The sequence below is a fragment of the Salmo trutta genome, chromosome 21 (genome assembly GCF_901001165.1).
Source record: "Salmo trutta chromosome 21, fSalTru1.1, whole genome shotgun sequence".
Classification (NCBI taxonomy): Eukaryota; Metazoa; Chordata; class Actinopteri; order Salmoniformes; family Salmonidae; genus Salmo; species Salmo trutta.
Window position 1 is genome coordinate 42,094,984 of NC_042977.1, and position 20,724 is coordinate 42,115,707.

The 20,724-nt window shown below is 43.1% G+C and overlaps 1 protein-coding gene across 5 annotated transcripts in view; it reads left to right on the forward strand.

Moving 5' to 3' along the window:
• Positions 1-868: 868 nt before the first annotated feature.
• LOC115157477 (rho GTPase-activating protein 12) overlaps positions 869-20,724 on the forward strand; it is a 156,419-nt gene continuing 136,563 nt past the window's right edge. For all 5 annotated transcript variants that reach the window (XM_029705750.1, XM_029705752.1, XM_029705751.1 and 2 more), the window contains exon 1: positions 869-1,109. The gene's annotated coding sequence lies outside the window, so the exon portion shown is untranslated. The remainder of the gene's footprint in view (positions 1,110-20,724) is intronic.

The window sequence follows — 20,724 nt, forward strand, 5'->3', positions numbered from 1 at the left end:
TATCTGGTGTCATTCTCATTCTGTGCTCAATCCATTCAGTCTCCTTCAAGCGTTCTTATTGTACAGATATTTGTTGGCTGTTTCTGAGCCAATATCCTGCAATTTTTACATTTTAATATGGCTCAAGCATAATCATTTGGGTGGGCAACATGAAAGTTTGTGAGGGCAATGCCCTACCCTGCACCCCCATAGATGTTGAAGAGATCTATTGAGGCTGATATTAACTAGTGTTCAGAAGTGATACAAATTAACCTTACCAGCATAAAACCTTTGCCAATTTTGCATTACACCATATTTGTTATATTTTTCATGCCACTGAGAATTCTTAGTGATTATTGAAATCACTTCTTGATGTGTATACCATTTCCTACCAACCATTTTGAATGCCTCCATACTGCCCTACAAACGCAAAACGCAGCAATTACATTTTCTTTTTACTGCAAAATCTGACTTCAATCTAGACTCTATAGACAGAGCAATTTCTGATACTCCATGATATATTCTGATCAACTGGCTTGTTCTTGTGTCAGGAAACTAAATACCACATGAATCAGATAAAATACCTGGCCATTACAACAGACCAAAGACATGTGACCACATTCGAAGTTACTGCGTTTTTGCATTTGTAGGGCAACATACATTTCCGTTGTCATGGGGTGTATGTAACCTTGGTAGAAGCACTTTGGAGACCTGTTTGGAGCCCTTTTCCCTTGCGCCACAAGGTGGAACCAGTTCACCAACACTCCTCTCTCCCTAGAAATAGTTGCGGACTGTTGAGCGGTCGGGAGCGGACCAAATGGAGACAGGCGGGAGCGAGCACAGGCGGGAGCGGACCAAATGGAGACAGGCGGGAGCGAGCACAGGCGGGAGCGGACCAAATGGAGACAGGCGGGAGCGAGCACAGACGGGAGCGTCAGGGAAAAGTGGAACAAGGCGGAGAAAGTGTGTAGTCAGTGCGGTTACCTTGCTACAAGTGTTGTAACCGATGACGGTGTAGTGTCGACAGGGAAGTCGAGGAGAAAAGATAAGACGAAAAGTTTATGGAATTATACCCTCTCTACAATTGCTTACTTTGATAAAAACAAGGATTATTACAGGCAGAAGACAAGGTATGTCGAGTCTGACTGGTTGTCTTACCTAGGAGAATGAAACATGTCTTATTTACTGTTCTAGTTTGCTAGCTAGTTAATCCTGCTAACTAACTAACTACCTAACTAACTAACTAGCTAACTAGCGCGTCTTCCCACAAATGTAGTTTTGTTTCCAGCGAGCAGAACGAGCCCCTGGCGACCCAGCCGACCCAGCCGAACCACGGTAGATTCTGGTGGTGGTCGACTAGCAGGTTACTGGTTAGATGACAGGTTGGGATCGTTGATTCAAGAGGAAACACCAAACCAGCTCCAGTTCCTTATTTCGTGCGTTTAGAATGTGAAATAGAGAAATATAGTACATTTTTAGCCCTAATAACCCCCCACTAGCGACTTAACTAACCTGGGGGGAGAGGAGCATACCTATTCCAGGAAGCTGCTCTCTGGCCTCTTGGCTGGAAACATGACGGTGAATTGCATTGAATTCTACGTCGGGCACAAATGAGCTTTTGAATCGGGAAAGTTACCTCACACGACCTCTACAAACCATAATGGTGAATTAAAATGATATTTTATCATACATTACCGGTTGTCCTTTAGGCGGAAGGAATGTGAGACAGTATACCCACAGAAAACTTTTCAAACCATTGGTAGTGCTTTCAGATGTATGTTACAGGAAGCATGCACACAATGTAAAAGTACATGCGGGAGATGCATGGCTACTTGCGGACCTAGTGCACTTGTTTACCTCGTTCTGCGTGTTTCAGGTGATAGAAAGGTGAACCCACTTCCCCTTTGAAATGTTTTATGGAATTCTACTTTTCTGTGGATCTATTGTCACATTCCAACCGACAAAACAGCACAGAAAACTGGCAAAGTACATTAAAATATAATTTTATTCATCATTTTATTCATCCTGATTCAAATGCTCATTTCTGCTCGATGTTGAATTAAATGCAATTGAAAATCAGGTGTCCAGGCATCTTCTTGACATGTTCCTACATGAAGAAGGACCCATAACTACTAAACCAACTGCAGCTTGCTAACAAAACAGTTTATTTGGTGTTATACACAATCGAATCGGGTTACATTGCCTTCAGAAAGTATTCATACCACTTGACTTATTCCACATTTTGTGTTAAAGCCTGAATTCAAAATGGATTAAAACCATTTTGTTCTCACCTTTCTACACAAAATACCCCATAATGACAAACTGGAAACATGTTTTTTTTATGTAATTTTTTTATTATTGAAAATTAAAAGCATCTAATTTCTGTAAGTATTCACACCCCTGGCCCTGTGTTAATACATGTTAGAATCACTTTTGGCAGCGATTACAGCTGGGAGTCTTTCTGGGTAAGTCTCTAAGAGCTTTGCACACCTGGATTGTACAATATTTGCCCATTTATTATTTTCTAAATTCTTCAAGCTCTGTCAAATTGGTTGTTGATCATTGCTAGACAACCATTTTAAAAGTCTTGCCATAGATTTTCTATTAGATTTAAGTCAAAACTGTAACTCGGCCACTCAGAACATTCACTGTCTTCTTGGTAAGCAACTCCAGTGTAGATTTGACATTGTGTTCTAGGTTATTGTTCAACTGAAAGGGGAATTCATATCCCAGTGTCTGGTGAAAAGCAGACTGAACCAGGTTTTCCTCTAGGATTGCTTAGCTCTATTCCGTTTCTTGTTTTGTCCTGAAAAACACCTAGTCCAATTACAAGCATACCAATGAGTTAGTCCTAAATACTTCTAAAACTGAAAGCATTGTATTTGGGACAAATCATTCACTGAACATTAAACCTCAACTAAATCTTGTAATGAATAACGTAGAAATTGAGCAAGATGATGTGACTAAACTGCTTGGAGTAACCCTGGATTGTAAACTGTCATGGTCAAAACATATTGATACAACAGTAGGTAGGATGGGGAGAAGTCTGTCCATAATAAAGCACTGCTCTGCCTTCCTAACACTATCAACAAGGCAGGTCCTACAGGCTCTAGTTTTGGTGCACCTGGACTACTGTTCAGTCATGTGGTCAGGTACAACAAAGAAGGATTTGGGAAAATTGCAGTTGGCTCAGAACAGGGCAGCACGGCTGGCCCTTAAAAGTACACGGAGAGCTAACGTTAATGACATGCATGTCAATCTCTCATGGCTCAAAGAGGAAGAGAGATTGACTTCATCATTACTTGTTTTTGTAAGATGTGTTGACAAGCTGAATGTCCCGAGCTGTGTGCTAGTAGTTTAAACAGACAGCTCGGACAGACAGCTCGGACAGACAGACAGACAGACAGACAGACAGCTCGGACACCCCACACTAGTCAGACAGGGAGGGAGGGAGGCAGACTATGGGAGGTGCACAGTACTACATAGAGCCATGACTACATGGAACTCTATTCCACATCAGGTAACTGATTCAAGCATTAGAATCAGATTTAAAAAGCAGGTAAAAATACACCTTATGGAACAACGGGGACTGTGAAGAGACACACAAAGGTACAGACACATGCATACACACACATTGTGATATTGTTGTATGGTGGTATTGAACATGTGGTGGTGTAGGGATGTTATATGATGTACTGTTTTATCTTCAGCACATTCAGTACAAATGTAACCGATGTGAAATGGCTAGTTAGTTAGCGGTGGTGCGCGCTAATAGCATTTCAATCAGTGACGTCACTCGCTCTGAGACTTGAAGTAGGGTTTCCCCTTGCGTTGCAAGGGCCGCGGGTTTTGTGGCGCGATGGGTAACGATGCTTCGTGGGTGTCAGTTGTTGATGTGTGCAGAGGGTCCCTGGTTCGAGCCCGGGTTGGGGCGAAGAGAGGGACGGAACCTACACTGTTACACAAACACAGTTCACTGTTTTATCTGTTGTTTTATATGTAATGTGGACGCTTTGGTGTGTTTGGACCCCAGGAAGAGTAGCTGCTGCCTTGGCAGGAACTAATGGGGGATCTATAATAAACCCCAGGAAGAGTAGCTGCTGCCTTGGCAGGAACTAATGGGGATCTATAATAAACCCCAGGAAGAGTAGCTGCTGCCTTGGTAGGAACTAATGGGGATCTATAATAAACCCCAGGAAGAGTAGCTGCTGCCTTGGTAGGAACTAATGGGGATCTATAATAAACCCCAGGAAGAGTAGCTGCTGCCTTGGCAGGAACTAATGGGGATCTATAATAAACCCCAGGAAGAGTAGCTGCTGCCTTGGCAGGAACTAATGGGGATCCATAATAAACCCCAGGAAGAGTAGCTGCTGCCTTGGTAGGAACTAATGGGGATCTATAATAAACCCCAGGAAGAGTAGCTGCTGCCTTGGCAGGAACTAATGGGGATCTATAATAAACCCCAGGAAGAGTAGCTGCTGCCTTGGCAGGAACTAATGGGGATCTATAATAAACCCCAGGAAGAGTAGCTGCTGCCTTGGCAGGAACTAATGGGGATCCATAATAAACCCCAGGAAGAGTAGCTGCTGCCTTGGCAGGAACTAATGGGGATCTATAATAAACCCCAGGAAGAGTAGCTGCTGCCTTGGCAGGAACTAATGGGGATCTATAATAAACCCCAGGAAGAGTAGCTGCTGCCTTGGCAGGAACTAATGGGGATCTATAATAAACCCCAGGAAGAGTAGCTGCTGCCTTGGCAGGAACTAATGGGGATCTATAATAAACCCCAGGAAGAGTAGCTGCTGCCTTGGCAGGAACTAATGGGGATCTATAATAAACCCCAGGAAGAGTAGCTGCTGCCTTGGCAGGAACTAATGGGGATCTATAATAAACCCCAGGAAGAGTAGCTGCTGCCTTGGCAGGAACTAATGGGGATCTATAATAAACCCCAGGAAGAGTAGCTGCTGCCTTGGCAGGAACTAATGGGGATCTATAATAAACCCCAGGAAGAGTAGCTGCTGCCTTGGCAGGAACTAATGGGGATCATAATAAACCCCAGGAAGAGTAGCTGCTGCCTTGGTAGGAACTAATGGGGGATCTATAATAAACCCCAGGAAGAGTAGCTGCTGCCTTGGCAGGAACTAATGGGGATCTATAATAAACCCCAGGAAGAGTAGCTGCTGCCTTGGTAGGAACTAATGGGGGATCTATAATAAACCCCAGGAAGAGTAGCTGCTGCCTTGGTAGGAACTAATGGGGATCTATAATAAACCCCAGGAAGAGTAGCTGCTGCCTTGGCAGGAACTAATGGGGATCTATAATAAACCCCAGGAAGAGTAGCTGCTGCCTTGGCAGGAACTAATGGGGATCTATAATAAACCCCAGGAAGAGTAGCTGCTGCCTTGGCAGGAACTAATGGGGATCTATAATAAACCCCAGGAAGAGTAGCTGCTGCCTTGGTAGGAACTAATGGGGGATCTATAATAAACCCCAGGAAGAGTAGCTGCTGCCTTGGCAGGAACTAATGGGGATCCATAATAAACCCCAGGAAGAGTAGCTGCTGCCTTGGCAGGAACTAATGGGGATCTATAATAAACCCCAGGAAGAGTAGCTGCTGCCTTGGCAGGAACTAATGGGGATCCATAATAAACCCCTGGAAGAGTAGCTGCTGCCTTGGCAGGAACTAATGGGGATCCATAATAAACCCCAGGAAGAGTAGCTGCTGCCTTGGCAGGAACTAATGGGGATCTATAATAAACCCCAGGAAGAGTAGCTGCTGCCTTGGCAGGAACTAATGGGGATCTATAATAAACCCCAGGAAGAGTAGCTGCTGCCTTGGTAGGAACTAATGGGGGATCTATAATAAACCCCAGGAAGAGTAGCTGCTGCCTTGGCAGGAACTAATGGGGATCTATAATAAACCCCAGGAAGAGTAGCTGCTGCCTTGGTAGGAACTAATGGGGGATCTATAATAAACCCCAGGAAGAGTAGCTGCTGCCTTGGCAGGAACTAATGGGGATCCATAATAAACCCCAGGAAGAGTAGCTGCTGCCTTGGTAGGAACTAATGGGGGATCTATAATAAACCCCAGGAAGAGTAGCTGCTGCCTTGGTAGGAACTAATGGGGATCCATAATAAACCCCAGGAAGAGTAGCTGCTGCCTTGACAGGAACTAATTGGGATCCATAATAAACCCCAGGAAGAGTAGCTGCTGCCTTGGCAGGAACTAATTGGGATCCATAATAAACCCCAGGAAGAGTAGCTGCTGCCTTGGTAGGAACTAATGGGGATCTATAATAAACCCCAGGAAGAGTAGCTGCTGCCTTGGTAGGAACTAATGGGGATCCATAATGAACCCCAGGAAGAGTAGCTGCTGCCTTGGTAGGAACTAATGGGGATCCATAATGAACCCCAGGAAGAGTAGCTGCTGCCTTGGTAGGAACTAATGGGGATCTATAATAAATACAAATAACATGATGCAGCCACCACTATTCTAGAAAATATGAACAGTGGTACTCAGTAATGTGTTTTATTGGATTTGCCCCAAATGTAACACTTTGTATTCTGGACAAAAGTGAATTTCTTTGCCATATTGTTGTTGCAGTATTACTTTAGTTCCTTGTTGCAAACAGGATGCATGTTTTGGAATATTTCTTATTCTGTACACAAACTAGCCACCAAACTAATCACTGTAACCAAAAAACACTTGGAAAGTTTGAGGTGAGGGAGAAACTGGTGGAACAAGTATTAGCATTGTTAAGTATCTTGCTAACTGTATCGAATTGTCCGTTAGCTAGCCAGAGAAATGTTGAGCAACATTAGCCAACTCACCTGATCAAATAATTGAGTTTATGGTGTGAGAATTAGCTGGCTAATAAAGTCAAACAGCTAATGTTAGCTAGCTAACGTTACAACATCAGATGAGCTAACATTAGTAACCTAACCACTATACAACTCCTTGCCGTTCTTCAAGTTATAACGCGTTAGTTGCTTACTGGACCTCGGCAATCTGTGAGAAACGTTAACTAGCTAACGAACTAGCCACTAATGTTTTCCCTCTACAGGATGTGGTTAATTTTCAGAATGAGAGAATAAGGTGAAAATGAGGCGTTGCTGGTTAAACAGGTGTAGCTGGACCTGGTTTAAACTGGATGCCACTATAGAGGTGAAAGGACCACAAAACACTTCCCCTCTTTCTCACTTTTGCTGGCACATTGTAGAACACATGTCCAGAGGCAGAAAGTGTACAATGTAACAATGTGCCAAAGATATAGTTTTTGTTGTCTTGACAGTAACGTGTGTGTGTGTGAGTGAGGATTATAATTTTTTATACTCAGTGTACGTTATTTTTGCACACATGTAGCCTTGCTCGACCACTTGATCGATGTCTATAGTGGCCACTATAATACATCAAAAATAGAATGCCTGTTTGTCTCATTCTATTTCTACTTTAAGATGGTTTTTTTCCCCCAAGTGCAATATTTAGATGTGTGGTCACAAGCGTTCTATTATAAAGGCTGTCGTGGTAACAAGCGTTCTATTATGAAGGCTGTCGTGGTAACAAGCGTTCTATTATGAAGGCTGTCGTGGTAACAAGCGTTCTATTATGAAGGCTGTCGTGGTCACAAGCGTTCTATTATGAAGGCTGTCGTGGTCACAAGCGTTCTATTATAAAGGCTGTCGTGGTCACAAGCGTTCTATTATAAAGGCTGTGGTGGTCATAAGCGTTCTATTATAAAGGCTGTCGTGGTAACAAGCGTTCTATTATAAAGGCTGTCGTGGTAACAAGCGTTCTATTATAAAGGCTGTCATGGTCACAAGCGTTCTATTATAAAGGCTGTCGTGGTAACAAGCGTTCTATTATAAAGGCTGTCGTGGTAACAAGCGTTCTATTATAAAGGCTGTCGTGGTCACAAGCGTTCTATTATAAAGGCTGTCGTGGTAACAAGCGTTCTATTATAAAGGCTGTCGTGGTAACGAGCGTTCTATTATAAAGGCTGTCGTGGTAACGAGCGTTCTATTATAAAGGCTGTCGTGGTCACAAGCGTTCTATTATAAAGGCTGTCGTGGTCACAAGCGTTCTATTATAAAGGCTGTCGTGGTCACAAGCGTTCTATTATAAAGGCTGTCGTGGTAACAAGTGTTCTATTATAAAGGCTGTCGTGGTCACAAGCGTTCTATTATAAAGGCTGTCGTGGTAACAAGCGTTCTATTATAAAGGCTGTCGTGGTAACAAGCGTTCTATTATGAAGGCTGTCGTGGTAACAAGCGTTCTATTATAAAGGCTGTCGTGGTAACAAGCGTTCTATTATAAAGGCTGTCGTGGTCACAAGCTTTCTATTATAAAGGCTGTCGTGGTAACAAGCGTTCTATTATAAAGGCTGTCGTGGTCACAAGCGTTCTATTATAAAGGCTGTCGTGGTAACAAGCGTTCTATTATAAAGGCTGTCGTGGTAACAAGCGTTCTATTATGAAGGCTGTCGTGGTAACAAGCGTTCTATTATAAGGCTGTCGTGGTAACAAGCGTTCTATTATAAAGGCTGTCGTGGTAACAAGCGTTCTATTATAAAGGCTGTCGTGGTAACAAGCGTTCTATTATAAAGGCTGTCGTGGTAACAAGCGTTCTATTATAAAGGCTGTCGTGGTAACAAGCGTTCTATTATAAAGGCTGTCGTGGTAACAAGCGTTCTATTATAAGGCTGTCGTGGTAACAAGCGTTCTATTATAAAGGCTGTCGTGGTAACAAGCGTTCTATTATAAAGGCTGTCGTGGTAACAAGCGTTCTATTATAAAGGCTGTGGTGGTCACAAGCGTTCTATTATAAAGGCTGTCGTGGTCACAAGCGTTCTATTATAAAGGCTGTCGTGGTAACAAGCGTTCTATTATAAAGGCTGTCGTGGTAACAAGCGTTCTATTATAAAGGCTGTCGTGGTAACAAGCGTTCTATTATAAAGGCTGTCGTGGTAACAAGCGTTCTATTATAAAGGCTGTCGTGGTAACAAGCGTTCTATTATGAAGACTGTCGTGGTAACAAGCGTTCTATTATGAAGGCTGTCGTGGTAACAAGCGTTCTATTATGAAGGCTGTCGTGGTAACAAGCGTTCTATTATGAAGGCTGTCGTGGTAACAAGCGTTCTATTATAAAGGCTGTCGTGGTCACAAGCGTTCTATTATAAAGGCTGTCGTGGTAACAAGCGTTCTATTATGAAGGCTGTCGTGGTAACAAGCATTCTATTATAAAGGCTGTCGGGGTAACAAGCGTTCTATTATAAAGGCTGTCGTGGTAACAAGCGTTCTATTATAAAGGCTGTCGTGGTAACAAGCGTTCTATTATGAAGGCTGTCGTGGTAACAAGCGTTCTATTATGAAGGCTTTCGTGGTAACAAGCGTTCTATTATAAAGGCTGTCGTGGTAACAAGCGTTCTATTATAAAGGCTGTCGTGGTCACAAGCGTTCTATTATAAAGGCTGTCGTGGTCACAAGCGTTCTATTATAAAGGCTGTCGTGGTAACAAGCGTTCTATTATAAAGGCTGTCGTGGTAACAAGCGTTCTATTATAAAGGCTGTCGTGGTAACAAGCGTTCTATTATAAAGGCTGTCGTGGTAACAAGCGTTCTATTATAAAGGCTGTCGTGGTAACAAGCGTTCTATTATAAAGGCTGTCGTGGTCACAAGCGTTCTATTATAAAGGCTGTCGTGGTAACAAGCGTTCTATTATAAAGGCTGTCGTGGTCACAAGCGTTCTATTATAAAGGCTGTCGTGGTAACAAGCGTTCTATTATAAAGGCTGTCGTGGTAACAAGCGTTCTATTATAAAGGCTGTCGTGGTAACAAGCGTTCTATTATAAAGGCTGTCGTGGTCACAAGCGTTCTATTATAAAGGCTGTCGTGGTAACAAGCGTTCTATTATAAAGGCTGTCGTGGTAACAAGCGTTCTATTATAAAGGCTGTCGTGGTAACAAGCGTTCTATTATAAAGGCTGTCGTGGTAACAAGCGTTCTATTATAAAGGCTGTCGTGGTCACAAGCGTTCTATTATAAAGGCTGTCGTGGTAACAAGCGTTCTATTATAAAGGCTGTCGTGGCTAACTGCAATATTGTTTTTTCTCAAGACTTGTCATTTTGCAGTAAAGTCTAGGCAACAAATAACATTGGATTGCTTTCTTTACATTTTTTAGCTGTGAGTTCGGTTCACATTAACCACTTTTAATTTTACACACAGAGACTGATCATGTAGATCATGTTGTTATTTAATTAGTTAAAACCTGCATTTCCCCTAGCAGGGATTTTTTTTGCATGTTTCAGTGCAACACTAAACAAAGTACCACCTTTTTGGGCCCTCAGCAGTTTGCATCCCTGTGTACAGGCTTCCTTCTTTTCACTCTGTCATTTAGGTTAGTATTGTGGAGAACCTACAGTGTTGTTGATCCATCCTCAGTTTTCTCCTATAACAGCCATTAAACTCTGTAACAGTTTTAAAATCACCATTGGCTTCATGGTGAAATCCCTGAGTGGTTTCCTTCCTCTCCGGCAACTGAGTTAGGCAGGACGCCTGTATGTTTGTAGTGACTGGGTGTATTGATACACCATCTGAAGTGTAATGAATAACTTTACCATGCTCAAAGGGATACTCAATGTCTGCTTTTTTAAAAACCCATCTACCAATAGGTGCCCTTTGTGAGGCGTTGGTAAAACTCCCTGGTCTGTGGTAGAATGAGGGACCTGACAGATAATTGTATGTGTGAGGTACAGAGGTGAGATAGTCATTCAAAAATCATGTTAAAGACTATTATTGCACACAGTGTGAGTCGATGCAACTTATTTTGTGAGTTGTTAAGCAAATGTTTACTCCTGAACTTATTTAGGCTTGCCATAACAAAGGGGTTGAATACTTACACGGAACCTAAACTGGCTGCGCGCGTGCGCCATCGTGCATACATTTATGTTTTCCCCCCACACCAAACGCAATCACGACACGCAGGTTAAAATATCAAAGCAAACTCTGAACCAATTACATTAATTTGGGGAAAGGTCGAAAAGCATTAAACATTTATGCCAATTTAGCTAGCTAGCTTGCACTTGCTAGCTAATTTGTCCTATTTAGCTAGCTTGCTGTTGCTAGCTAATTTGTCCTGGGATATAAACATTGAATTGTTATTTTACCTGAAATGCACAAGGTCCTCTACTCCGACAATTAATCCACACATAAAACGGCCAACCGAATCGTTTCTAGTCATCTCTCCTCTTTCCTGGCTTTTTCTTCTTTGAACTTGGTGATTGGCATCTAATCTTTCATAGTATTACCACGACGACCGACAACACAGTTCGTCTTTCAATCACCCACGTGGGTATAACCAATGAGGAGATGGGAGAGGCAGGAATTGCAACGTGATCTGCGTCACAAATAGAACTGACTTCTATTTTAGCCCTTGGCAACGCAGACGCTCGCGAGCAGTGTAGGTGCAATAATATAGATTTCTAAATGTATTTTGCAACGCACGCGACGAGAGCGGTGTAGTCAGGGTATTAGACTCGACATTTCAGCTTTTCATTTTTGATTATTTTGTAAAAATGTCTAAAAACAATTCCACTTTGACATTATGAGGTATTGTGTGTGTGTAGACCAATGACACATAATCTTAATGGAATCCGTTTTAAATTCAGGCCGTAACACAACAAAATGTGGGGAAAGTTAAGGGGTGTGAATACTTTCTGAAGGCACTGCATGTTCTCCTGCTTCCAAAGTGTTCCCACGCATAATAGAGAGATATGTGTTCATATACAAATGGAAGCAAGGTTTGAAATTATTATTTTAGTCAAATATTATATCGGTTTGGGCTTTTTCCGGTCAATTTGCAATCTACAAATTATTTGAAATGATGTTCTGGCCCCCTGACCATCCGCTCATCAACTAGCCTGTGTCTAGTTGATGATCCTTGGTTTACGGTTTGATCATTTCTCTGGGCTTCTCTCTCTACCTTCCGTATGATATTGATTTCTATGTAATGGCAGCAGCAGCAGCAGTCAGACCCAGGGAGGAAGGAGCCTTCAGAAGGACCAGACTCAGCCCGTCCTTCCCCGGCTAGAGAAGGATGTAGTTTATTTAGCATGACCAGGTCATTTTGCATCCGTTGGATGTTGCAGCATAACCTCAGACATCCACCGGCTCAATTACTAGAGCGCCGTTTGGGGACGAGATGAGCTGGGCTCACACGATGGAAAACTGTGATTTATCAAACAATCCTACGATCGTCATATGCACACCAGTAGGAGATCACCATTTGATAAATACCAGTTGTTTTCAGCCTCGGTGTTTGTGTACAAACTTGGCTATTTGCATTTTGAAATGCCCCTAATTAACCATAAATGGTTAAAATCATCCCTTTAAAGCCCGGGGGGGAAATATACAGCGTCGTACCATGAAATAGAGGTGTTAGTGTCAGAGACTGAGTACAACCAAAACGTTTTTAATTTGTCTCGCTAAGTTGTGGCTTGACCAGTAAACATAAAAACAGCTACAAAGAGAGGACCATTAGGACAATTCAAGTTGCTTTAGCAACAACAAATATACTTCAAATGTCTGGTCGTCGCGAAGAGGTAACGTGGAAAGGAAACGAAACATGAAGCAGTCCTAATGCTGGAGCCAAGCAGCCTTATGTTGTCACCCAGAAGCACATGTTTCTTTCCAAGCTATAGCACAATATTTGACATAAAGTATGTTTTTTTAAAAGGACCAAATAGTTTAGTCGTATTTGGGAACTCGTTAGTGGCAAAGAAACCTCTCTTGACGTCCACTCTGAAAAGACCTGAGGGTGGATAGCACATGGATGTTTACCGGGGAATGGCATGCGCTTGCCTTTCTAAAGTAGGTCTCAAATTCAGACTCACATTAAGCATCTCCAATCCAAAATTAAATCTAGAATCGGCTTCCTATTTCGCAACAAAGCCTCCTTCACTCATGCTGCCAAACATACCCTAGTAAAACTGACTATCCTACCGATCCTCGACTTCGGCGATGTCATTTACAAAATAGCCTCCAACACTCTACTCAACAAATTGCATGCAGTCTATCACAGTGCCATCTGTTCTGTCACCAAAGCCCCATATACCACCCACCACTGCGACCTGTACGCTCTCGTTGGCTATCCCTCGCTTCATATTTGTCGCCAAACCCATTGGCTCCAGGTCATCTATAAGTCTTTGCTAGGTAAAGCCCCGCCTTATCTCAGCTCACTGGTCACTATAGCAGCACACGCTCCAGCAGGTATATCTCACTGGTCATCCCCAAAGCCAATTCCTTCTTTGGTCATCTTTCCTTCCAGTTCTCTGCTGCCAATGACTGGAAGGAACTGCAAAAATCTCTGAAACTGGAAACACTTATCTCCCTCACTAGCTTTAAGCACCAGCTGTCAGAGCAGCTCACAGATCACTGCACCTGTACATAGCCCACCTGTAAACAGCCCATCCAATTATTTATTTTTGTTGCTCCATTGCACCCCAGTATCTCTACTTGCACATTCATCTATCACTCCAGTGTTTAATTGCTATATTACTTTGCCACTATGGCCTATTTATTGCCTTACCTCGCTCTTTATATGGATTGTTATTTTCATAAATTAACTGATGTGCACCCCCCAGAACAGCCTCAATTCGTCAGGACATGGACTCTACAAGGTGTCAAAAGCGTTCCACAGGGATGCTGGTCCATGTTGACTCCAATGCTTCCCACAGTTGTGTCAAGTTGGCTGGATGTCCTTTGGTTGGTGAACCATTCTGGATACACATGGGGAAACTGTTGAGCGTGAAAAACCCAGCAGCGTTGCAGTTCTTGACACAAACCAGTATGGCCTGGCACCTACTGGCATAACCCGTTCAAAGGCACATTACATTTTCTGTCTTGCCCATTCATCCTCTGAATGGCACATATACACAATCCATGTCTCAATTGTCTCAAGGCTTAAAAATTCTTTATTAACCTGTCTCCTCCCCTTCATCTACACTGATTGAAGTATATTTAACAAGTGACATGAGGGATCATATCTTTCACCTGGTCAGTCTGTCTGTCATGGATAGAGCAGGTGTTCTTAATGTTTTCTATACTCAGCAGTGGTGTAAAGTACTTAAGTAGTACTTTCAAGTATTTTACTTAAGTAGTTTATTGGGGTATCTGTACTTTACTTCACTATTTATATTTTTGACGACTTTCACTTTTACTCCACTACATTCCTAAATAAAATGATATACTTTTTACTCCATACATTTTCCCTGACACCCAAAAATACCTGTTACATTTTGAATGCTTAGCAGGACAGGAAAATAGTCCAATTCACACACTAATTAAGAGAACATCCCTGGTCATCCATACTGCCTCTGATCTGGCAGACTCACTAAACAGAGAACATCCCTGGTCATCCATACCGCCTCTGATCTGGCAGACTCACTAAACAGAGAACATCTCTGGTCATCCCTACTGCCTCTGATCTGGCAGACTCACTAAACAGAGAACATCCCTGGTCATCCCTACTGCCTCTGATCTGGCAGACTCACTAAACAGAGAACATCCCTGGTCATCCATACTGCCTCTGATCTGGCAGACTCACTAAACAGAGAACATCCCTGGTCATCCATACTGCCTCTGATCTGGCAGACTCACTAAACAGAGAACATCCCTGGTCATCCATACTGCCTCTGATCTGGCAGACTCACTAAACAGAGAACATCCCTGGTCATCCATACTGCCTCTGATCTGGCAGACTCACTAAACAGAGAACATCCCTGGTCATCCATACTGCCTCTGATCTGGCAGACTCACTAAACAGAGAACATCCCTGGTCATCCATACTGCCTCTGATCTGGCAGACTCACTAAACAAAGAACATCCCTGGTCATCCATACTGCCTCTGATCTGGCAGACTCACTAAACAGAGAACATCCCTGGTCATCCATACTGCCTCTGATCTGGCAGACTCACTAAACAGAGAACATCCCTGGTCATCCATACTGCCTCTGATCTGGCAGACTCACTAAACAGAGAACATCCCTGGTCATCCATACTGCCTCTGATCTGGCAGACTCACTAAACAGAGAACATCCCTGGTCATCCATACTGCCTCTGATCTGGCAGACTCACTAAACAGAGAACATCCCTGGTCATCCATACTGCCTCTGATCTGGCAGACTCACTAAACAGAGAACATCCCTGGTCATCCCTACTGCCTCTGATCTGGCAGACTCACTAAACAGAGAACATCCCTGGTCATCCATACTGCCTCTGATCTGGCAGACTCACTAAACAGAGAACATCCCTGGTCATCCATACTGCCTCTGATCTGGCAGACTCACTAAACAGAGAACATCCCTGGTCATCCATACTGCCTCTGATCTGGCAGACTCACTAAACAGAGAACATCCCTGGTCATCCCTACTGCCTCTGATCTGGCAGACTCACTAAACAGAGAACATCCCTGGTCATCCATACTGCCTCTGATCTGGCAGACTCACTAAACAGAGAACATCCCTGGTCATCCATACTGCCTCTGATCTGGCAGACTCACTAAACAGAGAACATCCCTGGTCATCCATACTGCCTCTGATCTGGCAGACTCACTAAACAGAGAACATCCCTGGTCATCCATACTGCCTCTGATCTGGCAGACTCACTAAACAGAGAACATCCCTGGTCATCCATACTGCCTCTGATCTGGCAGACTCACTAAACAGAGAACATCCCTGGTCATCCATACTGCCTCTGATCTGGCAGACTCACTAAACAGAGAACATCCCTGGTCATCCATACTGCCTCTGATCTGGCAGACTCACTAAACAGAGAACATCCCTGGTCATCCATACCGCCTCTGATCTGGCAGACTCACTAAACAGAGAACATCCCTGGTCATCCATACCGCCTCTGATCTGGCAGACTCACTAAACAGAGAACATCCCTGGTCATCCATACCGCCTCTGATCTGGCAGTAGGGATGACTGAAGAAAAAACTCACAAAAAAACAATATGGTGCCGTTTACTTTATATAAACGATTTGAAATGATTTATACTTTTACTTTTTGATACTAAACCAAATAGTTTTAGACTTTACTCAAGTAGTATTTTACTGGGTGGCTTTTACTTGAGCCATTTTCTGTTAAGGTATCTTTACTTCTACTCAAGTATGACAATTGGATACTTTTTCCACCACTGATACTCAGTGTATATTTAAGAAATACGGCACGAGGGGGTGTGGTATATGGCCAATATACCACATTTTAAGGGCTGTTCTTAGGCACAACACATACTGCCATCAGGTCTGTACCTTTTCATTCAGTAGAATTCTGATCCAGAGTAAAATGTTCTGTATTTTCTTCCCCAAATAACAATAAACTTTGCTGATTGATGTATTGTTTTTTTTCTTCAATTTACAGTATTTAACAAACTCGAAAGTACTTTTTTAGGAGAGAGTGCTCTGTGCGCAGACAAGCAGGTTGCACACAGCAGTTTGAGATTATTAGATTGACAGTTCTGGTTGCCTAGTGATGGAATTCAGAAGCAGCATTCCTGTTACAGACAAGTAAAATGTCCGTTCATATCACCGGAGAGTAATATAACCTACCCTAACAGACAGACTGACATGCTGTAGCCGAGCCGCGTTTAACGGGCCACTCCATTCCGTCTGGAAAGCGTAATCAATACAGGCTACCGGTAGCCTACTGGAATGAGGCAAAATGAAGAGAAGGATACTGTGCGCTTGCAGGACTGTCCCTAAGACATCAGTGCCATGAATACGCTAGGAAACACACAGACTTCCATTAGCTGGAGAGAGAGAGGCAGACGAAAGATGCTCTTATGTTTTGGTAATCTGCATCTCGCAATGTCTTGTCATGCATGCCTTAAATTCACCAAGTAGCCTGAAGTTCACCTCTTCCTCTGGTTTTATTTCAATTACAATCTTCCCCAGGCCTTTAGAACCTATCGTTTTAAACATGGAAAATAATGTTTTATGATAACTGAAGTGTGATTTCAATGAAGTGGGGGGAACATAATTAGTCATTGCCATGGTGAAGGGCATTGATTATTAGATGAAGAGACAGGTTCCTGGTCAAAAGTAGTGCACTACATAGGGAATGGGGTGCTATGGGCCCTGGTCAAAAGTAGTGCACTACATAGGGAATGGGGTGCTATGGGCCCTGGTCAAAAGTAGTGCACTACATAGGGAAAAGGGTGCTATGGGCCCTGGTCAAAAGTAGTGCACTGTATAGGGAATAGGGTTCTATTTGGGATGCTACCACAGAGTCCCAGCATTCTTAACTTGGCCTGATTTATGTCCTCTAGCTATTCTCTCTGTGACCCTTGTTTGTGTTCAGTACCATTGAAACTGTCCCTCCCTCTAAGTCCCACCCCTCATTATACTTAATCCTCTTTGTTCCTGGAGGAACATAGGACCCGTCCTAAAGCACCTCCATTGTAAATCCTATCCCCTTATTGTCACAGAATACAAGTGGCATTTAAAAGTCAATGCTGTGGCTTTTCGCTCTCTGCAGGCAGACCGATGCGGATAAAAGCCAGCCGTGTTAAAGTGATAGTGTGACATTTGAGCAATCAGCCCAGTAGTTGTTCCTGTAGACTTCCAACGCTGGTTAGCAATGGCTCCAGAAACTGCCTTCAACTTCCTTCAAGCTGCACGCAGAGGCCATACAAATAATATCCATTCATTAATCTGACTGGGTATGTAGAAAAACGGGTTTAATTGTCACACTGTCCTTTTAAGAGATGCTGCTAGGGACAGACTCTGTTCCCGCCACTTTGATAAGAAGTGATTTTGGTAGCAGGTTAGGAAAGCATTTTTGCTAACCCTTTTCCTAACCTTAACCTGAGTCTCCTAACCTGCTACTTTAATTCTCCTAATCTGCTGTATAAGTTCTCCAAACCAGCTATGTAAAAGTCACTTTGGTGTGGAAAGAGTCTTTCCCTACATTTCTAGGGGTGTTAATCTGGGACAGTGCAGTCTAGATATAGGTCTAATCAATTAGTAGCAAACTGGTTCTCTGTCCAGTCCACACTGTGCTAGCCAGGCTCAGTCAGGTTGTCAGTCGATAGCAGTGCATGGACTTCGTACGATAGGCCTAGGCATACAGTGGCAACAAAAAGTACCTGAACCCTTTGGGAATACCCAGATTTCTGCATAAATTGGTCATAAAATTTGATCTGATCTCCATCTAGGTCACAACAATAGACAAACATAGTCTGCTTAAACTAATAACACACAAACAACTATACGTTATCATGTCTTTATTGAACACACCGTGTAAACATTTAACAGTACAGGTTGGAAAAAGTATGTGAACCCTTGGATTTAATAACTGGTTGACCCTCTTTTGGCAGCAACAACCTCATGCAAACGTTTTCTGTAGTTGGGGATCAGACCTGCACAACGGTCAGGAGGAATTCAGGACCGTTTCTCTTCACAAAACTGTTTCAGTTCAGCAATATTCTTGGGATGTCTGGTGTGAACCGCTCTTTTGAGGTCATGCCACAGCATCTTCATCGGGTTGAGGTCAGGACTCTGACTGGGCCACTCCAGAAGGCGTATTTTATCTGTTGAAGCCATTTTGTTGTTGATTTACTTCTGTCTAATGGGTCGTTGTCCTGTTGCATCACCCAACTTCTGTTGAGCCTCAATTCACAGACAGATAGCCTTACATTCTCCTGCAAAATGTCTTGATAAACTTGGGAATTCATTTTTCTGTCGATGATAGCAAGCTGTCCAGGCCCTGAGGCAGCAAAGCAGCCCCAAACCATGATGCTCCCTCCACCATACTTTACAGTTGGGATGAGGTTTTTATGTTGGTGTGCTGTGTCTTTTTTTCTCCACACATAGTTTTGTGTGTGCGCCTTCCAAACAACTCCTCTGTAGTTTCATCTGTCCACAGAATATTTTGCCAGCAGCGCTGTAGAACATCCAGGTGCTATTTTGCGAACTTCAGACGTGCAGCAATGTTTTTTTAGACAGCAGTGGCTTCGTCCGTGGTGTCCTCCCATGAACACCATTCTTGTTTAGTGTTTTACGTATCGTAGACTCGTCAACAGAGATGTTGGCATGTTCCAGAGATTTCTGTAAGTCTTTAGCTGACATTGTAGGATTCTTCTTAGCCTCATTGAGCATTCTGTGCTGTGCTCTTGCAGTCATCTTTGCAAGACGGCCACTCTTAGGGAGAGTAGCAACAGTGGTGAAATTTCTCTATTTATAGACAATTTGTTTTACCGTGGACTGATGAACATCAAGGCTTTTAGAGATACTTTTGTAACCCTTTCCAGCTTTACGCAAGTCAACAATTCTTAATCTTAGGTCTTCTGAGATCTCTTTTGTTCGAGGCATGGTTCACATCAGGCAAGGCTTCTTGTGAATAACAAACTCACATTTTGTGAGTGTTTTATACAGGGCAGGGCAGCTCTAACAATCATCTCCAATCTCGTCTCGTTAATTGTACTCCAGGTTAGCTGACTCCTGACTCCAATTAGCTTTTGGAGAAGTCATTAGCCTAGGGGTTCACATACTTTTTCCAAAGTACACTGAATGTTTAAATAATGTATTCAATATAGACAAGAAAAATATAATAATTTGTGTTATTTAGTTTAAGAACACTGTTTGTTTTATTGTTGTGACTTAGATGATGATCCAATCAAATTTGATGACCAATTCTATGTAGATATCCAGGTCATTCCAAAGGGTTCACATACTTTTTCTTGCCACTGGAGCTAGTTGTGATATTTTCACAATATAATATGCAATTTTTAGCTGACACTTTTATCCAAAGCGACTTAGTCATGCGTGCATACATTTTCAGTATGGGTGGCCCCCGGTGGAAATCAAACCCACAATCCTTGGCGTTTTCAAGTGTCATGCTCTACCAACTGAGCCACACAGGACCTAACCTAACATCTTACAACGCAATACCCAGTACCACAGTCAGTCTGCAGCTACCTCAGGAGACACACATCCTGTCAGTGCTGCTCTCTGAAAAGCCCCTGGGAAGCAAGGTCGCTAGAAGAGACTGGCGTCTTGTCTTGGCCACCTTCCATGTCTCCTCAAAATAAGGAATAGTCTGGACAGAGAGAGAACGGCTGCATCTTCCTGTCATTCTCGCCTGCTGAAACGGTCTGTCTGGAGATACAGCTAGGAAATCAATCAGACCACGTTTCCATCCTAAATAGCACCCATACCCTATACAGTGCACTGCTTTTGACCAGGGCCCACAAAGCTCTGGTCAAAAGTAGAACACTGAAATAGGGAATATGTTTCCATTTTAGGATGCGTCCACAGTTGTCATATCTGGCCCCTGTTCAGTGTCCAACACTATAGAATGGATATGCTGGCAGGGCCTGGCCAGTGGCTCTACTCAGCTCAGCTTTGATTTATCATTCGGTAAACCATGGATGTTTGGTGGGATTATTGGTTGTGGTAATATGGCTGTTCTGGCTGAGGTATTCCTATTAGGGGAGCTAGTAATCACACAGTCTCACCATCTGTCTGTGTTGTAAGGTAATGATCTAAAGATAACATCTACTGGGAGTGACTGGAGACTTACTTCCATCCCAAATGGCATCCTATTTCTTTCTGGTTCTGGTCAAAAGTAGTTTGTTAGAAAGTGTAAGGGGTGCCATTTGGGACAAACTAGGAATGGCTGGAGAGATACTGCTATAACAGCCTACTGCAGACTGTGTGGACAGATGTTGATTGAGAACACATTTAATCTG